Source organism: Cornus florida, unplaced genomic scaffold (genome assembly GCF_030987335.1).
Source record: "Cornus florida cultivar Cherokee Brave unplaced genomic scaffold, ASM3098733v1 CherokeeBrave_3.0.0_Hap2_Chr01, whole genome shotgun sequence".
NCBI classification, from domain to species: domain Eukaryota; kingdom Viridiplantae; phylum Streptophyta; class Magnoliopsida; order Cornales; family Cornaceae; genus Cornus; species Cornus florida.
In genome coordinates this window covers 38,369,852-38,396,437 of record NW_026775571.1, presented here as the reverse complement: position 1 = coordinate 38,396,437, position 26,586 = coordinate 38,369,852, and positions in this window count along the sequence as shown.

The following is a 26,586-nucleotide window of genomic DNA, read 5'->3' as shown; positions in this document are numbered from 1 at the left end:
ATCTTAACTTCTGTAATAGAAACTGTTGGAACTTAAATACTAGGAGGATTTGAGTTTAACACTAGATTGGTTTTGTGGAACACTATAATTTGAGCATGCCTACATACATACTGTGAATATTGTTTTGATGCTTACATTATCACAGTTAGTATTAACTGTGGAGGTTAGGATTTTGTGATACATACCCTACATATCTGTATGTCATTTGTAAGGTGTTAAATGGAAGTTTTAATTAATTCTGTCTTTATATCAGACTAAAGGGAACAACTTAAATTGGGCATGTATATGTTGTTGTTGTGACCCTGTTTATCAATGCTTATTTTATCACTGCTAACATTGAATGTTGGATATTGGAATTTAGTTGATATATATTTGATTTATTGGTATTACTGACTACTGGAGGATTGGAAAGTAGGCACCGGTATGGGACGGTGGCATACTAAGGATGGGTTTGGTTTTTAAAACAATACCATTACCCACCTACTTGGAATAAGGATGGGATTAACTAAAAGTTAAGTCCCGTGGATTTGTATTGTCATGGCAACTACTTGTTGAGCGGCAATACCAGGGATTTTGGATGGATTTTATATATGTACTGTTATGGTGCCTCGGTATGAGCTTGAGCCTCAGGACCGATGGCTAGGGAGCGTATATGCATCGGGATGTGTAGCTGGCTACGATGGTTGGAGGTGTACCCTGTTTAGGTATAGGTACATATGCCCACTTCGTGTGCGTTTTAGCATGTTACCTCTATTCAGGTTGAGACCGGCCTGTAGTCCAGTGAGAATCCTTTAGTGTGACTATATATATATTTACGGACTATTAGCTATTGTTGAATTATTTAGGATGTACATGCGTATCGGGCCTCTGTTTGGATTGTAGTAGTATAGAACTTGCGCGTGGGCTTGACCCACTTTTATTTTTCTGGTACACGACAGTTCCAGGCTTAAACGTGTTCGTGCTGAGCAGAGGTCTCTATTCACTCTTCCGACGATGTAGGGCTCTCTCTATAGTTTTATTTCTGGACGTTTATTACATTTGTTCTATCTTCCGTTTGGATATTTAATAGGGGTCCACTAGAGATGGATTCCCAAGTTGTAAACTGATGGAGTTTTGGAGTTTGGGTTTGATGGATTTTAATAATTATAATATTTTGCGGATTCTATTTTTAGTTCCTTCCAGCTTTAATTTTATTTCTTAATTTATTTTGTATTCCGTGTTCATTATAAAATATTAATTGTTTGATATTCCCTCGGGTTTGGGCCTGGGCCTGATCAACCTGTGTCTCGGATCCGAGGGGTATCTTAGTTGGTATCAGAGTACTCCAGGTTCAAGTGTCTCTAGGATGTTTCGTATTAAGTCTTCCGCGTAGCGTTTTCTCTTTAATAGAGCTTAAGTTAGGATTCATTGTATTCCTTATGGTTCATATAGAAAGGGTACTGACGTCTGTCTTTTTGTGTTAACAGATGGTTAACGCTAGAAATGGACAGAATATGCAAGGAACTAGGAAGGAAAGGAGAACGACACGTAGGCAACAATATCTCCTACGGGGTCAGCAAATGGAGGAAAAGCAGCAAAGGCTTGGGTTTCAAGATGACATGGATCAGTTTCAGAAGGAACAGGAGAATGTTCAACAGACTCTGGACCAGGTCAGAGATCCAGAGATTCCTTCTCACCTCAATGACCTCGTTGCTCGGGCTATAGAGGCTGGGGTAACAGCTGCACTTCAGAATCAGCCTTAGGTACAGCCGGCACCTGTACCAGCACCAATGGTTTAGACGGATTCTTGGGGAAAGGCTGGAGCTCTTTCACAAAGGGGAGTCCACCTGTGTTCTCAGGCTCAACCGATGCGAGAGCAGCTCACCAGTGGAAACAGGACATTGAGCGTCATCTTCATTTGGTTCAGTGCACGGAGGTTCAGAAGCAGATGCTTGCTACTTTCAAGCTAGTTGGGGATGCACTACAGTGGTGGGAGTCAGTTACCACCTCAGAGGAGAGGATGACATTGTCTTATGATGAGTTCAGTGCTCGCTTTGATGAGAAATATTTTCCCTATGCAGTCAGGGCAGCTATGAAGACCGAGTTTCTAAGTCTGCAGCAGGGAAACATGACAGTGGCGGAGTATGAGCAGCAGTTCACACGCTTGTCTCTCTTTGCACTGGAGGAGGTGGATACAGAGGAGAAGAAGCGCAATAGTTTTGTCAAGGGACTGATGTGGTCTATCAAGAGAGCTATTACAGGTAGTCCAGCTTATACTACCTATGCTCAGGTGGTAGACGCCGCTCTACAACAGTATCAGTTAACTGTGGACATCAGACAGGCTCGTGGTGAGAAGCGGGGAGATAAAGACTCTACTAATCAGTCAGCTGAAAAGGGGAATGGCAATGGTCACCGGCAGAATGACAAAGGCAAGTTCCAAGGACAACAGCCTTGGAAGAAGCACAAAGGTGGTTCAGATGCTCACCGGAATGGGGCACCTATTCAGAGGCAACAGAATGGGGGACCACAGGCAGGACAGGGTCAGCCACAGGCTAACCGACAGAGGAGGCCATTTGGTACTTTCCAGGGTAGTTGTTACACTTGTGGAGAGTATGGTCATACCACCAGGCAGTGTCCTAAAGCAGGACAAGGACAGGGACAGAGACAGTATGTGCAGCAGGGACAGAGGGCGCCAGTGCCTCTACCAGCTCCACAGGTTCCACGGATTCAGGGACAGACACATCTGGCTTTACCGGCACCGCCGCAAACTCAGGGACAGGCACCACAGCAGTTGCACTATGGCAGGGTGTATAACCCCATGCCACAGGATGTTCAGGCACCTCAGACTATTGAGGGTAAGTTTCTTATTCATGGTTTGCATGGACGTGTTTTATTTGATACGGGTGCTACACACTCATTTGTAGCTAGGACTTTTGTTGCTTTGTCTGGGATGAGGACGAGGGTATGCACTAGACCTCAGGGTATTTCTACACCATTGGGTGATACAACTATTATACATGAGAGTGATGGGCCTGTGACACTAGATATTGGCAGACTCAGATTTCTAGCCAATCTATTGGTCCTGGACATGCACACTTATGATATGATACTTGGGATGGATTGGTTGTCTCACTACCATGCCCAAGTTGTTTGTTTTGATAGATCTATTATTTTTACCATACCTGGTCAGGATATGTATGTAGTAGCTATGCCACGTTCTAAAGGGGGCGGTAGCACCTATTTGTTCCATGTGGAGGAAGAAAATGAGGAGGGGATTACTGTGTCATTGGATAACATACCGATTGTACAGGATTTCCCGGATGTATTTCAGGAGATTCCAGGGTTGCCACCTAGTCGCGAGATCGATTTTATGATAGACTTAGCTCCAGGCACTGCGCCTATTGCTAGGGCACCCTATAGGATGGCACTGGTAGAGATGAGAGAGCTGAAGGATCAGATTCAGCAGTTACTCAGCCAGGGTTTTATTCGTAGGAGTATATCACCTTGGGGAGCACCGATTCTGTTTGTTAAGAAAAAGGATGGTTCGCTTCGTCTGTGTATAGATTACAGGGAGTTGAACAAGGTTACGATTCGTAACAAGTATCCTTTGCCCAGGATTGATAACTTGTTTGATCAGTTAAGGGGAGCCACATATTTCTCCAAGATTGACTGCGTTCTGGGTATCATCAGCTGAGGGTTAGGGAGCAGGATGTTCCTAAGACAGCATTTCTCACGCGATATAGTTCTTATGAGTTTCGAGTTATGCCGTTTGGGACGACTAATGCACCTGCAGTATTCATGGACTTAATGAATAGAGTCTTCCGGGCTTATTTGGATCAGTTTATTATTGTCTTTATTGATGACATCTTGATCTATTCTCGGTCGGAGGATGATCATACTAGACATCTTCGCATAATCTTGTAGACGCTTCGTGAGCACCAGTTATATGCCAAGTTCGAGAAGTGTGAATTTTGGCAGTGGGAGGTGAAATTTATGGGTCACGTGGTGTCAGAAAAGGGGATAGCAGTGGATCCGGCCAAGGTTTCAGCGGTGGTTGAGTGGGGACAGCCTACATCACCTATTGAGATTCGGAGTTTTCTCGGTCTGGCAGGATATTACAGGAGATTCATCCAGGGGTTCTCCAAGATAGCAGGACCACTCACTCATCTGACAAGAAGGGTGTACAGTTCGTGTGGGATGAACACTGTCAGCGAGCTTTTGATGAGCTGAAAAGGAAGCTGATTTCTGCACCGGTTCTGGCTACTCCGCAGAGCGGGATAGAGTATCTTGTTTACACGGATGCTTCGTTGCAGGGTCTTGGATGTGTATTGATGCAGGAGGAGCGACCGATTTCTTATGGATCTCGGAAACTTAAGCCTTATGAGCTTAATTATCCAACACATGATTTGGAGTTAGCAGCAGTGGTCTTTACCTTGCGTATTTGGAGGCATTATCTGTTGGGTGAGTCCTTCAGATTATTCAGTGATCACAAGAGTCTGCAGTACTTGTTCACTTAGCAGGAGCTAAATATGAGACAGCGCAGGTGGTTGGAGTTTGTAAAAGACTATCATTTTTCTATACAGTACCATCCAGGGAAAGCGAATGTAGTGGCGGATGCACTCAGTCGCCGACCTGTTGGTAGTCTTTCTGCTCTATTCACTACTGAGTGGAATACTTTAAAGAGTGTGGATGAGTTATCGGATGCTTTTATGGCTTGCATGGTGGTTACACCTTCCATCATTCGCAAGGTTTTACAAGCACAACTCACCGATCAGCAGTGTGTCGACAAGGTCGCAGAGATAGCTTCCGGAGAGGTTCCATTCTACTATGTTGGGGCTGATGGAGGTTTAAGGTACAAGGGACGGTTAGTGGTACCTTCTGCTGATAATTTGAGGAATGATGTGATGACTGAGACTCATCACTCTGAGTTTTCTGTTCATCCAGGAGGCGATAAGATGTATCAAGATATGAAGCGGCAGTTTTGGTGGGCAGGTATGAAGAGGGACATTGCTCTTTTTGTTTCTCAATGTAGTACTTGTCAGATGGTTAAGATTAATCATTAGAGGCCGCCAGGAGCTCTACAGCCACTACCAATTTCGGAGTGGAAATGGGAGAGCATATCTATGGATTTTGTGGAAGGGTTGCCAAATTGTTTCAAGGGGCATAATTTCATATGGGTCATTGTGGATAGATTGACCAAGTCAGCTCATTTCTTACCTATTTGCACTGACTAAACTTCGGAGCAGTTGGCGAGGCTTTACATTTCAGAGATTGTGAAGCTACACGGCATTCCATTGTCTATTATATCGGACAGGGATTCGAGCTTTGTATCTGGATTTTGTAAGAGTTTTCAGCAGGCTTTAGGTACGGAGTTACACCTTAGTACTGCTTATCATCCTCAGACTGACGGACAGACTGAGAGGGTGAATCAGATTATGGAAGATATGCTTCGGTCGTGTGTTCTGGATTTCAAGGGCCATTGGGAGGAATATTTGCCACTTGTGGAGTTTGCTTATAACAATAGTTTTCAGAAGACTATTGGTATGGCACCATTTGAGGCATTGTATGGTCAACCGTGTCGGTCACCTGTTTGTTGGATGGAGGTTGGAGAGAATTGATTCTTAGGTCCTGAGTTCATCAAGGATACCTCTGAAAAGATTGCTCTTATTCGAGATCGCATGCGTACTGCCCAAAGTAGGCAGAAGAGCTATGCTGATCGTCGTACTCGGGCTTTGGAGTTTCAGGTTGGGGATCAGGTTCTACTCAAAGTGTCTCCTATGAAGGGTGTTATGCGCTTTGAGAAGAAAGGGAAGTTGTCACCGCGATTTGTTGGTCCATTCATGATTACGGATCGCATTGGAGCTGTTGCTTATCGGTTGGCACTTCCGGATACTTTGGATCGCGTCTACAACGTGTTTCATGTTTCCATGTTGCAGAAATTTCTTCGAGATGAGGATCGGTATCAGCATATCGATGTTGGGGAGATTGCGTTGTAGCCGGATGCAACTTATTTAGAGCCACCGTGTCGTATTGTCGACCGACGAGATCAGATTCTTCGTAATAAGGTTATTCCTTTGGTTCGTGTTCAGTGGAGTCATCACAATGAGTCTGAGTCCACTTGGGAACGAGAGGATGTCATTCGCTCACGGTTTCCTGAAATATTGGAAGAAGGTAAGAGTGAATTCCGAGGACGGAATTCCTTTTGTTAGGGGGGAAGAATGTAATACCCCTAATTTTAAAAAGGATATTCCTGGTATTTAATGGTATTTAATTTATTATTTAAGTGCATTTTATTTGATTATGTGTCATTATTTTTTTATTAGGTGCTTAATTGTTTTCTTTTGTGGTGATTTAATTTATTTAAATGATATTTATTTTTAGTTATTTGATTGGAATTACTTGTTAGTGTTTTAATTATTTAATTGGCATTAATGGTTTAAGTGTAATTGGTTTAGTTATTTGATTGGAATTACTTGTTAGTGTTTTAATTATTTAATTGGCATTAATGGTTTAAGTGTAATTGGTTTAATTATTCTATGTGTGTCTTATTTTATGTGTGTCTTATTTGGTTTAATTGGGTTTACTAATTATTATTTTGTTCAATTAGATTATTTGTTAAGTATTTAATGGTGAATAGGGTAATTAGGTAAATACATCTAACTAGGGTTTTAATTACAGTATAAATTAGGGTTTTATATTATAGCCGTCGTAGGTTTCTACGTTAATTGGATGGGCCGGTTAGGATTATGAGTTGGACTTAAATGAACCTAGGGTTTAGGAAAACTCTATAAGTATAAGGTAGACGTCTGTGTAGGGTTTTTTTTAAACAAAGCTGACGTTTTGTGGAAGTAGAGAAGGAAAAACGCAGTTTTTCACATTCTGCCAAGATTTTATCAAAGCTCCGATCCGACTTCGTCCGTGGTCCGATCGAGCTGAATTTTGGAGGAGAGGTTCATGACTCAGTGACGCACAATCTGAACGGTGGAGATCAGAATTTGACCTCGGGAATAGTGATTCGTACTCATGAACAATAACTGGGTCGCACAGGGTTTTTTCCATTCTGCCCAGATTTCATCAAACATCCGATTCCACTTCGTCCATGGTGTGATCGAGCCAAATTTTGTAGGAGAGGTTCATGACTCAGTGACGCACAATCTGAATGGTGGAGATCAGAGTTTGACCTCGGGAACAGTGATTCGTACTCGTGAACAGTAACTGGGTCGCACATGTTTTTTTTTCCATTCTGCCTAGATTTCATCAAACATCCGATCCTGCTTCGTCCGTGGTCCGATTAAGCTGAAATTTGGAGGATAGGTTCATGACTCAGTGTCACATAATCTGAACGGTGGAGATCAGATTTTGAGTTCGGGAATAGTATTTCGTACCCGTGAACAGTAACCGGGTTTTGGAACTCGCCGGGATGTTTTAAGAAGACGACGTTGAAACTTTGAACAAAAGTTTCTGAGGCAAGATTCTATCCTTACTCTTTCCCTTAGGCTTCATACTCTTTGCACTCTTAAATGATTCCAGGATTAATGAAGAGTAAACCAAACTAAAACGATATCTGTTTTGCTATGAAATTGGTAGTTACAGTAGTGTTGTATGCTTGTTCAGCCTAGACTAAGCATGTTTGTGGATGCATTGTGGTTCTGTGGTTCACGTTTTTCCTTACCACTGCTAGTATAAATTATTGGAAGGATGGGTCTAGATGATAGCTATCTTAACTTCTGTAATAGCAACTGTTGGAACTTAAATACTAGGAGGATTTGAGTTTAACACTAGATCGGTTTTGTGGAACACTATAATTTGAGCATGTCTACATACATACTGTGAATATTGTTTTGATGCTTACATTATCATAGTTAGTATCAACTGTGGAGGTTAGGATTTTGTGATACATACCCTACATATCTGTATGTCATTTATAAGGTGTTAAATGAAAGTTTTAATTAATTCTGTCTTTATATCAGACTAAAGGGAACAACTTAAATTGGGCATGTATATGTTGTTGTTGTGACCCTGTTTATCAATGCTTATTTTATCACTGCTAACATTGAATGTTGGATGTTGGAATTTAGTTGATATATACTTGATTTATTGGTATTACTGACTACTGGAGGATTGGAAAGTAGGCACCGGTATGGGACGATGGCATACTAAGGATGGGTTTGATTTTTAAAACAATACCATTACCCACCTACTTGGAATAAGAATGGGATTAACTAAAAGTTAAGTCCCGTGGATTTGTATTGTCATGGCAACTACTTGTTGAGCGGCAATACCAGGGATTTTGGATGGATTTTATATATGTACTATTATGGTGCCTCGGTATGAGCTTGAGCCTCAGGACCGATGGCTAGGGAGCGTATATGCATCGGGATGTGTAGCTGGCTACGATGGTTGGAGGTGTACCCTGTTTAGGTAAGGTACATATGCCCACTTCGTGTGCGTTTTAGCATGTTACCTTTATTCAGGTTGAGACCGGCCTGTAGTCCAGTGAGAGTCTTTTAGTGTGACTATATATATATTTACAGACTTTTAGCTATTGTTGAATTGTTTAGGATGTACATGCGTATCGGGCCTCTGTTTGGATTGTAGTAGTATAGAACTTGCGCGTGGGCCTGACCCACTTCTATTTTTCAGGTACACGACAGTTCCAGGCTTAGACGTGTTCGTGCTGAGCAGAGGTCTCTATTCACTCTTCCGACGATGTAGGGCTCTCTCTATAGTTTTATTTCTGAACGTTTATTACATTTGTTTTATCTTTCGTTTAGATGTTTAATAGGGGTCCACTAGAGATGGATTCCCAAGTTGTAAACTGATGGAGTTTTGGAGTTTGGGTTTGATGGATTTTAATAATTATAATATTTTGCGGATTCTATTTTTAGTTCCTTCCAGCTTTAATTTCATTTCTTAATTTATTTTGTATTCCGTGTTCATTATAAAATATTAATTGTTTGATATTCCCTCGGGTTTGGGCCTGGGCCTGATCAAACCATGTCTCGGATCCGAGGGGTATCTTAATGTCTGTATCATTTGATCCATAATGGCAATTAGTGCAAGCTTTCTATGCTGGCTTAACCGAACCCCATAGATTCATGGTTGACTCTTCTTGTGGTGGGATGTTCATGTCCAAGAATGCAGATGAGGCTTGGACCCTACTAGAGAATTTAAGCAAAAATTCACTTCAACATAATTATCGTAGGGCTTCGACCTCAACCATTGCAAGGAACACCAACCCATGTCAACTAAAATCAATAAGGGAGGAATCATCCCAAGTGGATGCCATAGCTCATAAATTCTATCAATTGATGACACCACATTTCTCTCCTTCATTATCTCAAAATTCGGCAAGTTCGGTATGCTCATCATGTACTAGTCCATTCTATCTCACGGAAGATTGCCCCACACCGGAGCAATATTCCAATCCAAATGAAGAGAAAGCTAATGCCATGTTCTCAAGATCCGGGAATAATCCCTATTCCAATACCTACAATCCAGGATGGCGAGATCACCCTAATTTTTCATGGCGGCAACAAGCCCTACAAAATTCCCAATTTCAAAATCAAGGGCATCAAAATCAGCCCCCTCCTCAATTTCAAAATAGGCAATTTCCAGCCTCCTCAAGCTACCGTCCTCCGTATAATCCAAATGTCTCTAATCAACCTCCGGTGTACCCAACTGATGAAATTGTGGCTGCAAATAAGCAAATGATGGAGTCATTAAACAAGCAAATCATGGACTCCAACAAGCAACTCTTGACATCTTTGCAGCCTACTCTTCAAATGGCTCACTCTCATACTCAATCCATAGCTAAGCTCGAAAATCAAGTGAGCCAAATAGCTAACTCTGTGAACCAATTGCTTCAAAAGGACAAGGGTAAGCTTCCCGCTCAACCATTTGAAAATCCTAGAGGGATGCATGCGATTGATTAAACCCCTCCATCGAGTAGGCCGAGTCATTAGCATGTTCAAGCAATCACCACCCTTAGGAGTGGTAGAGTGGTTGACAACAAGGTTGATGGAGATAAAAATGGAAAAGAACCTCCTTTGAGAAATCCAAATTCAAGCTCTTCCAATCAAATTCCAAGCTCTTCTCGTCCAAATATCATTCACGGAAATCCCACACATGTTAACCCAAATGTGGAAACTACTTATGAGCCAAAAGCTCCATTTCCGCAACATCTTTAAGAGTCAACACATATTGGGAACAAGAATTGTAAAATTCAAGACATGTGGGAAGTTTTCAAGCAAGTGAAGATCAACTTGCCCCTCTTGGATGCTATCAAGCAAATCCCTCCCTATGCGAAATTTTCTCAAAGACTTGTGCACTCAAAAGCGCACTTCTAAAAGTCATTTGCCAAAGAAAGTAAGGTTAATTGAAAATGTTAGTGCTATCATTCAACACAGCACTCCTCCAAAGTATAAGGATCCGGGTGCCCCCACAATCTCTTGTGTCATTAGTGACAACAAAATCGAGAGGGCCCTCCTTGACTTAGGAGCTAGTGTGAATTTAGTTTACTTACAGCTTGGCCTAGGAGATTTGAAGCCGACTTCCGTGGTTTTGCAACTTGCCGATAGATCGGTCAAGCATCCACGAGGCATTCTTAAGGATGTTATCATCCAAGTGGACAAATTCTACTTCCCGGTAGACTTTGTGGCTCTTGACATGGAACCGGTCCACGATCCAAAAAAGCATATTCTAGTGATCCTTGGTAGGCCATTCTTAGCTACAGCTAATGCATCAATTAATTGCCGAACCGGGGTGATGGACATTGCTTTTGGAAACATGCAAGTCAAACTCCATATCTTTCATGCAACTCAACATCCTTCCAATGAGGATGATTGTTTTCTTGTTGATGTCTTTGATGAAGTGGTTGAAGAATCTCTCCTTTCATTCTAAGCAAGGACCCCCTTGAAACTTGCATGTCCCATTTCGACTTCTTAAACTTTGATATTGTCCAATCCATCCAAGAAGTTAATTCTCTGCTTGATGTCGACGCTATCATGGATATTCCCCCTTGGAAAATTCCAAGAGAGCCGCTTCTTCAGCTTTCTACTACTCCTCCAGTTCCGTCTCTGAAATCTCCACCACTACTTGAGCTTAAGCCGCTCCCGGCCCATCTCAAGTATGTATTCCTTGGTTCAAATCAAACTCTCCCGGTCATCATTGCATCGGATCTTCTAAAGGACCAAGAAACCAACCTTTTAGTGGTGCTACAAGAGCACAAAGAAGCTATTGGTTGGGCAGTGGCTGACTTGAAGGGAATTGACCCCTCCATTTGTATGCACCGCATTCATATGGAGGATGACGCAAAGCCTACTAGAGAGGTTCAGCGCCGGTTAAATCCTAACATGAAGGAAGTGGTAATGAAGGAAGTAATAAAATTGCTAGATGCGGGAATCATCTACCCCATCTCTGATAGCAAGTGGGTAAGCCCCACACAAGTTGTTCCCAAGAAATCCGGTCTCACCGTTGTTGAAAATTCAGCGGGTGAGCTCATACCACAATGAACCACCACCGGGTGGCGTGTGTGTATTGATTACCGGAAGCTCAATTCGTCAACTAGGAAAGATCATTTTCCATTACCATTTATTGATCAAATCCTAGAAAGGCTAACCGGCCAAAGTTACTATTGTTTTCTTAACGGTTATTTCGGCTATAACCAAGTGGCAATCGCCCCACAAGATCAAGAGAAAACAACATTCATATGTCCCTTTGGAACTTTTGCATATCGACGCATGCCTTTTGGGCTATACAATGCTCCTGCAATGTTTCAAAGGTGTATGATGTCCATATTTTCCGATATGGTTGAAAAATTCTTGGAAGTTTTCATGGACGATTTTTCTGTCTTTGGCTCCTCCTTTGATTCTTGTCTCAATAATTTATCTCTTGTACTCCAAAGATGTAAGGAGACAAATCTAATTCTAAGCTGGGAGAAAAGCCATTTCATGGTCCAAGAAGGCATTGTTCTAGGACATGTCATCTCTAAATGGGGAATCGAGGTAGACAAGGCCAAAGTTGAGTTAATTTCTAATCTTCCTCCTCCAAATTCCGTCCGTCAAATCTGTTCTTTTCTTGGCCATACCGGATTCTATCGTCGCTTCATCAAAGACTTTAGCAAAGTCTTACGGCCCTTGTGTAATCTCTTAGCCAAGGATGTTCCATTCGATTTTGATGAAGCTTGTATGGAAGCTTTCATTAAACTTCGCACTCTCCTCTCATCTGCCCCAATAATGAAACTGCCTAATTGGTCTCTTCCTTTTGAGATCATGTGTGATGCATCCGACTATGCGTTAGGCGCGGTTTTGGGCCAACGTGTGGACAAGCTCCCATACGTCATTTATTACGCTAGTCGAACTCTTTCTGATGCTCAATTAAATTACACAACTACTGAAAAAGAGTTGCTAGCTGTAGTTTATGCCTTGGACAAATTCCGCTCCTATCTTCTAGGTTCCAAGGTCATAGTTTTCTCGGATCATGCCGCCCTTCGGCATTTGCTATAAAAAAAAGAGACCAAACCTCGCTTGATTCGATGGATACTCTTACTTCAAGAGTTCGACATTGAAATCCGGGATAAAAATGGAGCAGACAATGTTGTCATCGATCATCTCTCTCGCTTACTCATTGAAAAATCTTCCGATTTCGCTATTGTCCGTGATTCTTTTCCGGATGAGCAACTCTTCCAGATTTCCCATGTAAATCTTCCATGGTTTGTGGATATTGTTAACTACCTTACGGTAGGTAAAATTCCAACTCATTGGTCCAAACAAGAGAAGGACCGGTTCTTTTCCCAAGTCAAGCATTTCTTTTGGGAAGATCCGGAGCTATTCAAATACTGCTCGGACCAAATCATCCGGCGATGTATTCCCGAAACTGAGACCATAAGCATCCTCAATTTCTCTCATACTCTTGCTTGTGGAGGCCATTTTAGTTCTTCAAAGCGGATTCTATTAGCCCTCCTTGTTTCGAGATGCATACAATTTCTGTAAATCATGTGAAAGATGCCAAAGGCTCGGATCCATGTCCCAAAGAGACATGATGCCCCTCAATTCCATATTAATAATTAAAATTTTTGATGTGTGGGGAATCGACTTCATGGGACCATTTTCATCTTCTTATGGCTACGAGTACATCCTTGTAGCGGTGGACTACGTTTCCAAATGGGTGGAAGCCCCGGCCACCAGAACCAGTGATCATAAAGTTATGATCGAGTTCATTCAATCTAACATCTTTAGTCGTTTTGGTATGCCCCGAGCAATCATCAGCGATGGCGGATCACATTTCAAAATCGTTATCTTAAATCCGTCCTTTTTAAGTATTCCGTTATCCATAAGGTTAATACACCTTACCATCCTCAAACGAGTGGTCAAATACAGGTTTCTAACCGGCAGATAAAGCACATTTTAGAAAAAATGGTTCGACCGGACCACAAAGATTGGTCACTAAGACTAGACGATGCACTTTGGGCTTACTGGACGGCTTATAAGACACCCATTGGCATGTCGCCATATCGACTTATCTTTGGCAAAGCGTGTCATCTTCCAGTAGAATTAGAGCACCGTGCTTTTTGGGCCATAAAAAGGCTAAATTTTGATCTCAAATAGGCCGACTTTAATCGTGCTTTGCAACTGAATGAACTTGAGGAAATCTGAAATGATGCATATGAAAATGCTAAAATTTATAAGGCAAAGACTAAAGCTTTTCATGACAAGCACATTGTTAGCAAGTCTTTCGCCCCGAGACAAAAGGTTTGGCTTTTCAATTCCCACTTGAAACTCTTTCCCGGTAAACTCCAGTCAAGATGGGATGGTCCATACATCATCACTACTGTCCTCCCTCATGGAGCAATCGAACTCCAAAATCCGGCAAAAGGATCGCTCTTTAAAGTTAATGGCCAATGGCTTAAGCCTTGCATTGACGGCATAGTCCCAACCCGAAAAATTGAGAAAGTCCTCTTGACGAACCCAATTTACGAGGATTGATGCCTGCTTTAGCTTCGTCTAGCTATCGACTTTAAATTTAGCATAGCATGAGAAGCACTTCTTTCTATTTCCAAGCTTCTCTACATTGTCAATTGCCTGGGCTTTGAAATTTTCTGGGAAATTGCTAAGGAAAGCCAAAATTTAACCTTATCTAGAATTATCTTAAATTGTTGTCCAAAAATTCAAACTGGTTTTCTTTGGCCCTCTGCAACCCTTGTTTTCATTCCCGAAAATTTTCAGCTCTATCCGGCAAGTTCATCGGATCTTTGGAATGCTACACATGTGTGTAACCTCTTATTTTTAATGCATTATTGGAAAATTTTCTCCAAATTCCATTCATGCATTGAAGAGATGTTGGCAAATTGGCAATTTCAGTCATTTCACCCAAGCTTTGCTCACTGGTCAAATTTCGAGCACTCGAAGTCCAAGCTTCGAGCACTCGAAACTTCTATTTTTCATTTAAGAGCCTACTGCCTCAAGTTCGAGCGCTCGAAGGCCTAACTTCGAGCGCTCGAACCCTCCTTCCCCACTTTTTAAATCTGAACTCTCTCTCTCCCGCGTCTTTCCAGGTCCTCAACCCACTCCCTCCTCCCTCCATTTCCAACTTCCTCTCTCCCATTACTTCTCTTCTACCCCCCCACTCCCTCCATCAACCCACAACCTCAACCTTTCCACCTTCCTCTCTCCCTCCATTAACTCCTAACCCATCCCACTTCTCTCCTTCATTTACCCACATCTCACTACTCTCCTTCCATAATTCATCCACCCATTTCACTCCTCTCCTTCTTCTTCATCCATCCCTATATATATAACCATCACCCCCACTATTCCTCCTCATTCCATCCGTGCTTCTCTCCACTCTTCTTTCAAGGTATGTCTCTTCCCTCTTTCTCTTCAATCTTTGTGTTCCATTTATATTACATTTCAGGAGTATGAGCATCAAATCCTTGGAGTTTGATTGTGCTTGTTGCTATGCTCTATCATAGAGAGCATTGTGTCTGAAATTTTTTGGGTTTCTTGATAAATTCCTCTCATTCTCAGATCCTTTCTTTCTTTATGCATACCAGGTGCTCGCTAAAATTCCCCAACCAAGTTCGCCTCTCCAAAAGTCTCGTGCCGGCCCTTCCCGTCATCCTAGACCCTCTGAGGATGTTCCCGTTGTTCCTTATGAACAGCCCCGAGCCCCTTGGCTCGACAAAAAGCTTAATTATGAGTTTCTCTTCCCGCTCACGGGTGTCTTTGACACTTTTCCCACCACTTCATGGGCTACAGTGGAGCTAGTTAACCGGCGCCTTCAGTACATTTGCCAACCCGTTGCCAAGGTCACCTACCCCCGTGTGGTGCGGCTCTTCTTCCAGAATCTTAATTGCCCTGAAGAGCCGCCGGTCACTCTCACCACATCCATTGATGGCATCCTTTTTTCCTTCACTCTTGCTGACATGGTGGCGGTCTCTGGCTGTCCTCTGGAGTGCCCCGATGACATTATCAATCGTAAGAATCTCCCTTTATATGAGGAGCCGGATACTTTAACTGTGGAGCAGGTTGTCGCTGCCATTTGCAACGTCGATGACCCTCATCGACCTCGGAGCTTTACCCTCAAATCCACCCTTTCAGAGCGAGTTTGGTTCCTTGACTCCGTTCTCAAGCATAATGTTTACCCCTTGGTGCACAACACCGAGCGCTGAGGCCTGATGTTGCAAGCCTTGTATGCCATGGACCAAGGCAAATGGTTCTCTGTCCCAAAACTCATTTGGGATACATTTATGCGGTTTTGGGACGAGTGTATCAACGCATGGCAGCAACGCCTTAAAAATCGGCCTTTGCCATTACCATTCTTTGTTATCAAGCTCTTGAAGCACAAAGGCTTCATTGTTCCTCCTCATGAACCAAGGGGCAAAAAGATTCAAACTTTTACTCTCCGCTGGTGGACCAATGTTCTAAGCCATTCTCAGAACCCTCGGCTCATTGCTCCTCCTTTGCCCCACTCTCCATCTCCTCCTTTTTCTGAGGATGACCCCATGGCGGAGGACGCTAAAAGGGACGAGCCTCCTGATGATCTTCCGCCAGACCAAGCCTTCATTCGGGCTAGTCTTGCCCGTATTCATGAGCGGATGGATCGTTTTGAGATTTCTTTGGCCGACTACACTTGGACTGTGCGTGAGGACTACTTCCGTGCCAAAGAAGACCGTTGTCTTGCTGCAGACGACCGCCGTGTTGCGGCGGAGGACCGTCGCGTGGAACAGGAGGACTGGCGTGAGACTCAATCTCTCCTCAATGCCATCTTCGCCCGTTTTCCCCCGGCCCTGTAGATAGCTGCCAGTGTTGGACTTTATCATTTTGTTTCGTATTTGTGTATGTTTCCTTTCTGTTTTTGTTTTACTTTTCAACTTTAGGATTGTGCTATGCACAAGTTGCTCTGGTTCAACATGATTGACTTTCAGTTCCTTTTGTAATCATGTTATTATGAATGAAAATCCTTTAGCACTTCTGTTATCTTCTTTTCAGCAATTTTCCGTCTGTATTTTACTATTTGTTACTATTTTTGTCGTTGTTCTGCCTTTTCTTCGTGTCCCATTACAGGTGGCACATTTCAAGTTTGGGGGAAGCATTTTGCGCTTTTATATAGCTGGAAACCTTTGCCTTCGTCGCTCCACTTGGTATTTTTGTTCCTTTTATCCCCTATGCCCTTTATTTATCCATCTTTGTCTCCCACATTGAGGACAATGTGTACTTCTAGTTTGGGGGTGCAAGTTGCATTGTTGGTTCCATATTTTTGCTAAGCAATGACAGTATAATTTGAAACTTGTCGGAGATAAAGCATATGTTTAATACCGTGTATATAGAAGCAATTGTGAATTTTTTTAAAATAAAGAAAAATGTGAATTTAAAGTGATCATGTGGATTCAAATTAGTCTGTATAAATGTCTCAATTAGATTCTCGCTGGATTTTACACTCTTTTATGCTTCACAATGCATAGATGCACATTGGAAACTTAATCGTGAGGCACGTAACTTGATTAACCGTGATCTTGACCTAGTTAATCTGAATTGATGAACCTAATAGATAGATACCTTTGGTGTGAAAAAACAAAAAAAAAAAAAAGAAGAAGAAAAAGAAAATAATGACCAGTTTGAGTTTGTAGCCTTTCCAACTTGAGTTATTAAGCCCTAGGAGTGTCTCTACACTTAGCACCCTAAAGCCATCTGGTTTGGGAGTTGTTGGCCTAATGCTTGCTATATGGGTTGGTCAGAAAGCTTAAAAGACTTAGACATTGTACGGTCATTCAAAAATATTTTTATAAACATGGTTCGTTGGAGTTCGTAGCCTTGCCAATTCGAGCTATTAAGCCCTAGGAGTGTCTCTACACTCAGCACCCTAAAGCCATCTGGTTTGGGAGTTGTTGGCCTAGCGCTTGCTATATAGGTTGGTTAGAAAGCTTAAAGGATTTCAGCATTGCACAACCATTTTATGTATCATTTTTGAGTTAAAATAAATTGTCAACAAGCAACAAAGTTGTTTTGTAAATAAATTCATGCTTAGGGACTTCATTTAAAAGGGAATTCAATGATTTGAAGACTTGTGTCTTGAAATTGGAAAAAGAAAGTAAAAGCCGCATGTTGTGAATCCAATCCACTTTCACTAAAGCTATAGTTGATTTCCAGTTAAGAGATGACGATTGAGTTATTTATATGGACTAGGATGTTGATGCATGTATATTGAAATGTGTTTAGCCAATTTTTGTATCAATGCTTCATATATGCATGGTAGTCTACTCAATGACCCCGTCTCTAGTCCTGTGTCTGTTTCGAGTTACATTTGAGATTTATTTATATTTCATTTTGCCATAGTTGATTTTGTGATAGCATTCCCATTGTTGTCATTTCATTGAGTATTTCATTTTAGTTTTGCTAAGGGACTAGAAAAATGTAAGTTTGGGGGTGTGATAAGCGCCGAATATTGCATATTCAAGCGCCTTTAGCTGCATTAGTTAAATCCATTATTTGATTATTCTTTATAAATTATCTTTATTTGCATGTTTTTATATATATTCAGGTTCATTGGCTAAAAAGGAGCAAAAATGGTGTTTTATTCAATCTTTGAATAGCAATGTGCTCAAGGCTAACTTCTGGCAGCAGTGGAATCTGACTTTGCTCACCATTTTTGACTGATCAAACTCAAGAACTGGACTTCCATTAAAACATTACATATTTAGAGCTTTGAATTAACTTTCCAAATCTTTAAATGGTTCATTATTTGGAGTTCGGAGCAGAAAGTTATGGCTATTCTACCAAAGTAGTGCAAAGCAGGTCAAGAGGAAGGAGTATACTGGTCTAACTTCGAGCGCTCGAAGTGCTTAGTTCGAGCGCTCGAACTATGGGCAGACTACTCTCCGGGAACCATCACTTCAGCCCACTTGCACCTGGTTTCCCTCATCTCTGATTTCCATCTTTATGGGTTGGTTGGAGATGTCTTTTGGTGGGGTTTTGAGCCTTGTTTGGTGGAGAGGAATGTCTACAAAAGGATGAGGACCACACATAACATCATATCTCATCTTTGTAAGATTTTTGGAGAGAGAGAGAAGAGAAAAAGATAGAGTTCTTGAAGCCAAAGGAAGGGAGCTCAAAAATGGAGGTTGCAACCAAGCTTCTTCTTTCTTCTAAAGCTTCCATATGTAACTAATCCTCCATCTAGGGAGGTGATGAGGCCCCTCCCTTGTAAGCATATTCTAATTTAGGCTATATTTTGGGGATTACAATGTATATTCTTTGGTCTTTTCATGGTCTAGAGCATTTTGCCTTTTGTAATGGATCTTCATATATTTAAATGATTAATGTTGAGTCAATTATCTATCTTTGATGGTTTATTCTTTTACTCATGTTGCTTGCACTCTCACGGTGACAATGGTAGTGAGATCATGAAATGGTTTAATGGCATGTTGATAAGGACTTTGATAGATCATTGCTTATGTGAAACCTTTGATGATTTATGCTTATTTCTTACCTTCATGTGCTTCACCATTTTTTCTAGGGCTTGATAGTCTTTCATTCAAGTAAATGTGGTTAAGCTACACCTTAGTTAGGTAGTCTAAACATGTTAACCTTTGATGGATCATGGTTGCTTCAGATTTAATGAACTTCTTGAGGATATTATAGCAACCTAGTGTTGCTATGTATCATGACCATAGTATATATTGTTTTTCCCCCAATTTAGCTCTAACCTAGCATGTGTATAGGGATGGAGCCGGATTCACTTCCCTAGTCCTCTTTACTTGTATTTCATCTCCCTTAAACTCTTGCAAACTTTTAATTTATGCACCTTAATTTCATAGATTTAGTGACAACCAACAAATCCTCTATGAACACCCCTATCATTCTAAAAAGACTCTAGACACTTAGGTTGCCATAGATTAGCACAGTCCCAGTGGTTCGACTTACCCGACCAATAGCCCTATTTTACAATGATTCGTGCTATTGCGAAGGTTGATTTATAATTGTAATTGACTCAACCAATCAGCAAGACTCCTAGAATTTCCTTGGGAATAAGATGGTTGATTAGGGAAATGAGAATTAGAAATTGATTACCATGTGATTGAAATGTTGATGATTTAAAACTTTAGGAACCTTGGCCATACATTGGTGGCGGAACATACTTCCCTTGAAAACCACCTTAGGGAGGGTTTGAACCTTCCCCTTGGCTTTTCCAAGAAAAGTTCGAATGGTTCCTCCAACTTAAATTGTAATAAGTGCCATAGGGATTATTCCCTTGATTAACAAATGTAGCATTGACTTGCTCATGGGGCTCACTTTGCACATGCCTATGGGGACAATTAGAAGTAGAATGCAAGACAGTTGAACAAGTCATGCAAGATTCATTAGATACACGATGATGAATATGAGTAGGGGAGGAAGATACTTGATTCACCGAATTTTGGTTGATAAAAAATTGATCAAACCTTTGAAATAAGGATTTCATTTCGGCGGCTATGTCATTGGAATTGTCAACTTGATACAAGCCAGCATTCTTCCTTCCACCTAGGTTTCTACCATTTTTAGAAGATAAGGACCTATGCATTGAATTTTCACTCATACTTTCATACAATTGCCACACATCATTTTCATGCTTATCAAGATAAGAACCACCCATAGATGCATCAACCATCCTTGTGATTATCCAGTAAACTTTCAAAGAAATATTGGACAAATTGCCACTTAGGTTTGTCATGATGAGGGCACTTTCTAAGCAAATCATTAAACCTTTCCCATGCCTCATGAAACATTTTCCCATCCCCTTGAAAAAATTCTCTAATTAAAGTTGTCATGGCATTGGTCTTAGAAACCGGATAGTACTTTTTCAAGAACTTTTATTGCATTTCTGCCCAAGAAGTTATCAAAAAAGGCCTAAGATTGTTGAACCAATATTTTGCCTTGTCTTTAAGGGTGAAAGGAAAAACTTAAGTCTTAAAACTTCTTCCGACATGTCCGTGTATTTCACGGTGGAACACATTTCAAGGAACTCATCCAAATGCTTATAAGGTTCTTCACTAAGAAGTCCATGATAGTTAGGAACCATTTGAATGGTTTGTGGTTTGATTTCATAGTGATGTGCTCTAAATGGAGGCAATTGAATACAAGTGGGTTCATTGTATTCATTAGGCACATAATGGTCTCTTAATGCAATGGGAGGATTCACAATTGGTGGTGCTACATGTACACCTTGATTAGCTTGAACCATGGGGGGTTGTGGAGCAAAGATTGGTTAAGGCATTCCCAATGGAATTTGACCTTATTATTGTGGTGGGATGAATGGTCTAGGCATGCCTAATGGTACTTGAACATTTTCATGATGCATATTAGGGTGGAAGATGCCTTGTTGGTCTATGTGACCAAGGTCCTCCACATGGTCGTCATTCAAATTCTCCATTGGTGAAATGGAGTGATGAGAACTACCTCTTCCCCTAGGATTATGAATAACCGATTCAAGATGCAAATTAGGAGGGACAAGAGTAGGATTCAATAACCTACAACCATGCATACACTAGCAAAGCAAATAACAAGCAAGTAACAATCACTTCGCCCCGACAACAATTCAATCAACAAATCGATCTCCACATTTAATGATCCCATGCTCCCATGCTTAAACAATATGCAAAGAAAAGTAAATAGCCTCCACGCGGGCTCACGATTTATCTAAAAATTGAAAAACAAGCCTCCACGCGGGCTGACAATTTAACTAGAGCTTGAGTTAGAAAGATCTCACAAAGGGTCCTTAAGCAACTTCAATTCATTTTCAACTTCCAAGCTTTGCTATACTTTGCACTTTTAGATTTTAAGTCCTTTTTGTGCTTAGATTAGCTCCTTGCTTTGAATTCTCCTTTGCTCAACTTCCTTCACTCAATTCACCTAGCCAAATAAGAACAAACACAATAAGTAACCAAAAATAAAAATAAAGTAAAAACACGATCAAAATAGTACTAATCCCTAATTGTTTCCAAAACACGGCATTGCCAATTCAAATCCCCGGCAACGGCACCAAAATTTGATGGTGGCCATTCCTATACGCCAAACTAATGCAGTGAATGTAGGTTCAAGGAAAGCCTTTTTGGGTCAAGTTTAAATTTATAAAAACCACTGCTACCACTACTACTAACGTAACAAGAGTAAGTAGGGATCGTCCTAAGGGATTAGAGGGCTACTAGTAATGGAAACAATGCTTAGGGTTAGTAGGTCGAGTGATAAAAGGTAGATTGTTTGGTTGATTAAACTATAATTAAGATTAAGCAAACTCAATGTAAAACAAGTAATTAAGATAGAAAAAACAAGATAGAGAGGTCTTGGGACTTAGAGATCACCACTAAGCATCACCTTTCTATACACTCAATTCACAATTAATGAAGGGGAAAACATATGTTGCAACAATAGTGAGTGTGTGTGGATGTTTTAACAAGCATGGATGACCAATTAAGTATATATTGTCTAAACAACACAATGAATAGCACAATACATCAAACTAAGTCATTAATCCTTCTTTAAGCTCATAATCCAAACACATCACATAATTAGAGAAATATACTACTTGCATTTATAAGTATGGAACATCAAACAACAAGCATGGATTGTCCTCCCATTTAACAACTAAGGTAACTACACTACATCTAAGCTAATGACATGGAAATCAAACTAATTAAACTAAGGGAGAGGCACAATCCATCAACAAATGAGTATGAACCATCAAATAAACCACAAGAGCATTCTATTAAGCACTATGTCTTGACAATCTCTAAATATTATAGCATCAACACACATAGACATGCATCAACAACACAAGAGATAGAGATAAATATATGAACATCTATTCTAGCATACATAGACATATGGATAGAATAAAATGATCAATTAGAAGAATTAAACCACACAAATCATTGAACAAATAAGATTTATGTAAATAAATATGTCAAAACATGTATTACAATACAAATCCCCTCAAAAATACATAAATCAAGGTAAAGAAAGCATGCTTAGGGCTAACTCTAGCCCCAAGAAGATGTCTAGCCACTCATGAATGGTGTCCTCCAACCCTCAAGGGCTATCTCCATGGTAGAAGTGCTCTTCTTCTTGAGGAAGTTGGAAAACCTCTCTAGAATGTGTCTCTAGCTTCCTCTTCTCTTTTCTTCCTCTCTAAGAATTGTATCTATCTACTCTAAAAAGCATATATCAAAACTATCTAAGAACTTTTTGTAAAAATAGCTCATATTCCTTATATATGTAGCTCAAATGTCACACCCAATGGTCTAGGCTCGTACACAAGGGCTTCTCCAATGATTGCACAATGAGACAACTTTTAATGAGCTGCAAATATTTTTTTTTTTTGCATTTGAGAGGGTTCGATCGATCGAACCTGTGTTGTGATCGATCAAACATGGCTGAGATCTATCAAACTTTGGCTGGATCGATCCTCCCATGGCGGCCCCTTTTTGTATAAGGACAGATCTGAGATATTTTGGGGAAAGAGACAAAAATGGTAGGTAGGGTGGTACAATAGGATAAGATGGAATCTTTTCAATCGATCTAAGCATTGTTGGATCGATCGAAATTTGTGGGATCTTTGGATAAGGACAACAGGGCTTGGATCCGTCTTGGAGAGTCTAGATCGATGAACTTTCGATCGATCGAAGTATTCTTGAGATCGATCAAACATGCTGAGTTCCACACTTTGCTTCAATCTACTTCAGCTTTGCTCCTTTCTTCCATCCAGCTTGAGTTAGCTTCTTTTAAGCTCTTATTTGGCTGAATTAGCTTATTTTGGGGATAAGCACCTAAAAAGGGCAATAACACGAAATTAGTCTAAAATGGGAAAGTAAGATAGATAAAAGTCCTAAAATACCTAAGCTTAAGGGGTTTAAATTCGCACTTTTCAGCGCTCATCGAACAACCATATCAACTCGGTGGAATTATCTTGAGGATACAAAGTCCTAGACTTTGTTACCTTTAGTGGTGAAGGAAACCAATCAATCATAGAGCGAATCGACAACTTTACAGTTCAATGTGGGGAGGCCAATGCTCCCTAGTGGAAATTAAAGTAGTTTCCAAACTCCATAACAGGGGTGGCCTCCTTATTGTTTGCTACTTTGCCTCTAAATTCTATATGTAGTTGGCGACAGATGGAAACGATAATTAATGCTTGATTTTGTCTTACCAAATCAAAATTAATAACAAGTGACAGTCAGCTATCTACCGTATCGGCTAAAAAGAGAGCGGTTGATATTAAGAAGAGGGCAGACGACGATGGCGCTTTAAAGTTTCTTAAAAAGCAGCTGAAATTAAAAAGAAACAAAAGTGAGATCACCCTTCTTCCTAGAAAAAATGTTGATCTTGGTAATAAAATAAAAAATAGCCAAAGGTCATTGAAAGTATGACGTTATCCAAACAAGGTGGAAAGATAAAGCAACTAAGGAAAACCAAACTTACTTTATTTTAATATGGTTGCTGCCTTGAATGGAAATGTACAAATCAGTATAGAGAAAATAGGCTGAAAACAAAGTGGCCTATGTACCAGAATTCTTCGTCGATTGTGACATCTAATAATTGGTAAAAATAATCATCCGAAAGAATTGTTTTAGTTAATTATCCTCAGCCCAATTTCAAGAAAAGGAAAAAAAAAACCAGCCAATGTTAATTCAAAAAGTTTCTTAGAGCTCAGCTGAGAAAACTGGCTGAACCAAAATCGGTTGAAAGACAATCGACTGAGATGAAATCGGTTGAAAGGAAACCAACTAAGAAAAATCCTTCCTGGCATAATGTCATTCATCTAATAGAGATAATAGGTAGATCAGCTAGAATGATGCTTCACAATAATTTAATTCTTGTTGATCATGATCATGATTTGCTAGCAGAGTTAGAAAATGCAAAGGGGGCAAGTTCTTATGATGATCCAAGTTTTATAAACATGGCGCGTCAGTGATGACCAAAAGATGACCTGAAAATGGATCCGAAATGCGGAAGCGAAAGATGATCAAAACAAAAGAAAAGAAAGGTTCTAAGGCATGGACGAGCACTTGTCCAAAGCCAAAGCAACGAGTGCTCGTTCGGCACTCTTCCATATTGAGAGCACGTTCGGTGCTCTTCCACATTGAGCGCGTGTTCGGCATTCTTCCACATTGAGTGCGCGTTCAGCGTTCTTCCACATTGAGCGTTCTTACAAGGTCGATCATTCTGACCTACATTGTCAGGCATTTTGACCTACATAGCCAGGCATTTAGGCGCTCTGACCTACATGGTCAGGCGTTGTAACTGCCGAACAACGAAACAAAATGGAAAAATCAGCCGAACGTCAAAACAAAATGCAAAAATCAGCCGAACGACAAAACAAAATGCATTAAAAGCTACTGCTGCAATGCTTGGAGAAGTTTTTGGTCCAACCTAAGGCTATACATGCATTCCCAATGATCCAAAACAAGTTTAAAAACAATTCCATGCCTCATTCAAGCATACACAACATGTTAAATCAAGAGGAAACTTTAAATCATAACCCAATGCATGAGTTTTGCATGAAATTCCATAAACAACTATGAAAGTAAATTAGCATACATGTCATATAAATGTCTTTGGTCCATGGCCTCATTACATATGTATCCAATGAGTGACAAAAGGTGCACTTAACTACACAGTACATATTTCTAGGCAAAATAACATTTTACACAAAAATGTTATTACATGCTAACACTTGCATGTCTTCCAAAATACAACAAAATACTTCAAGGTATCAAAGCAACTTAGGGACATGATGCACCCCAAAACAAAGTTTATTTACCTACAAAATAACCCAAACAACTAGGGTGAGTAATTAAGTTACTCATAGGATGTGGTGCATGCACATACCCTATAGTTTCAAGTATAATGCGAATCAAACATAGATCATTACAAAGGTGCATTCCACCTAACATCTATGTTCTCATGGTACTCTAAGGGATCATCTCAAGCTATACAAATATTTAAAATGATAAGTACATAACATCCAAGTATATATAAATAAGTACACTAACCGCATTGAAACTAAAATCACCAAATCACAAGCTACAAGAAATCTATGATTTTCAACTTGGAATATAATGTGAAATCAAGTAATGAAAAGACTAGGATATGTGGCCGCGAGACCATATAAGTTATTTTGGGTAATTACGACCCATAAGGTACTACCTAGTGCGCACTATGACTTAGGTGAATTCTTATCGTCCGTACTAGAGCCAAACCCTAGCCATCAACATTTCATATCCTTACAAGCTTCCAAAAATCAACTAGTCTGTGACATTTATATAATTTCAATGCATGAAACTACCTACCAAGCACAAGCAGGGTGAAACCACATAAACCATGCCCTAAGGTTACATGTCTAAAGTGGCAAATTAATGATACTACACATTACACTATAGCAATTTACTATCAATGTAGGCCACAATTACTAATCATGCAATATAGTAATTTACCTACAAGTAAATACAAGTGCTATATACAAGGTCTTTATACTAAATCTTCAATGAAATTTCTATTTGCTTAACAATATAAGTACCATCACTAAGAAGTTTATAATAGACTCTCAATAAAATTACAAGTATTAGGCAAGTCATTAAACAATAATTTACATATTCAATTTAATTAATCATATGCATGCTTTAATTCATAATTTTTAAGTCAAGCATAATAAATCTCTACTTATATGCAATTAGGAGAATTAATAAGGCATGCAATCAATATATATCAAGCTCCAATATATATAAAACCCAAAGAGGATAAACATACAACCACCCCTACCTCATAAGAGGATTGTTCCTCTTGAATCTAAGGGAAGCAAATAAATTTCAAGTTTTCCTTCTAGGGTTATGAAGAGGAAGGTGAGACAAAGCTTTTGTATTCCAAGCTTTATGGTCTAATGTGAGTGGAAGGAGGCCAAAATGAAGTCAAAAACTCTAAGCCAAGCTTTTCTTTCAATGGAGACTAGGTTTGGATTAGAGCAAAGGGAACGAAGATGGGATAAGTTAAAAAGTGGTGGGTGGAGGATCTAGTATTCCTCCACTCATTAGGTTTTCTTACACTACCTCACACACACACACAATGTAAGACTCAATTT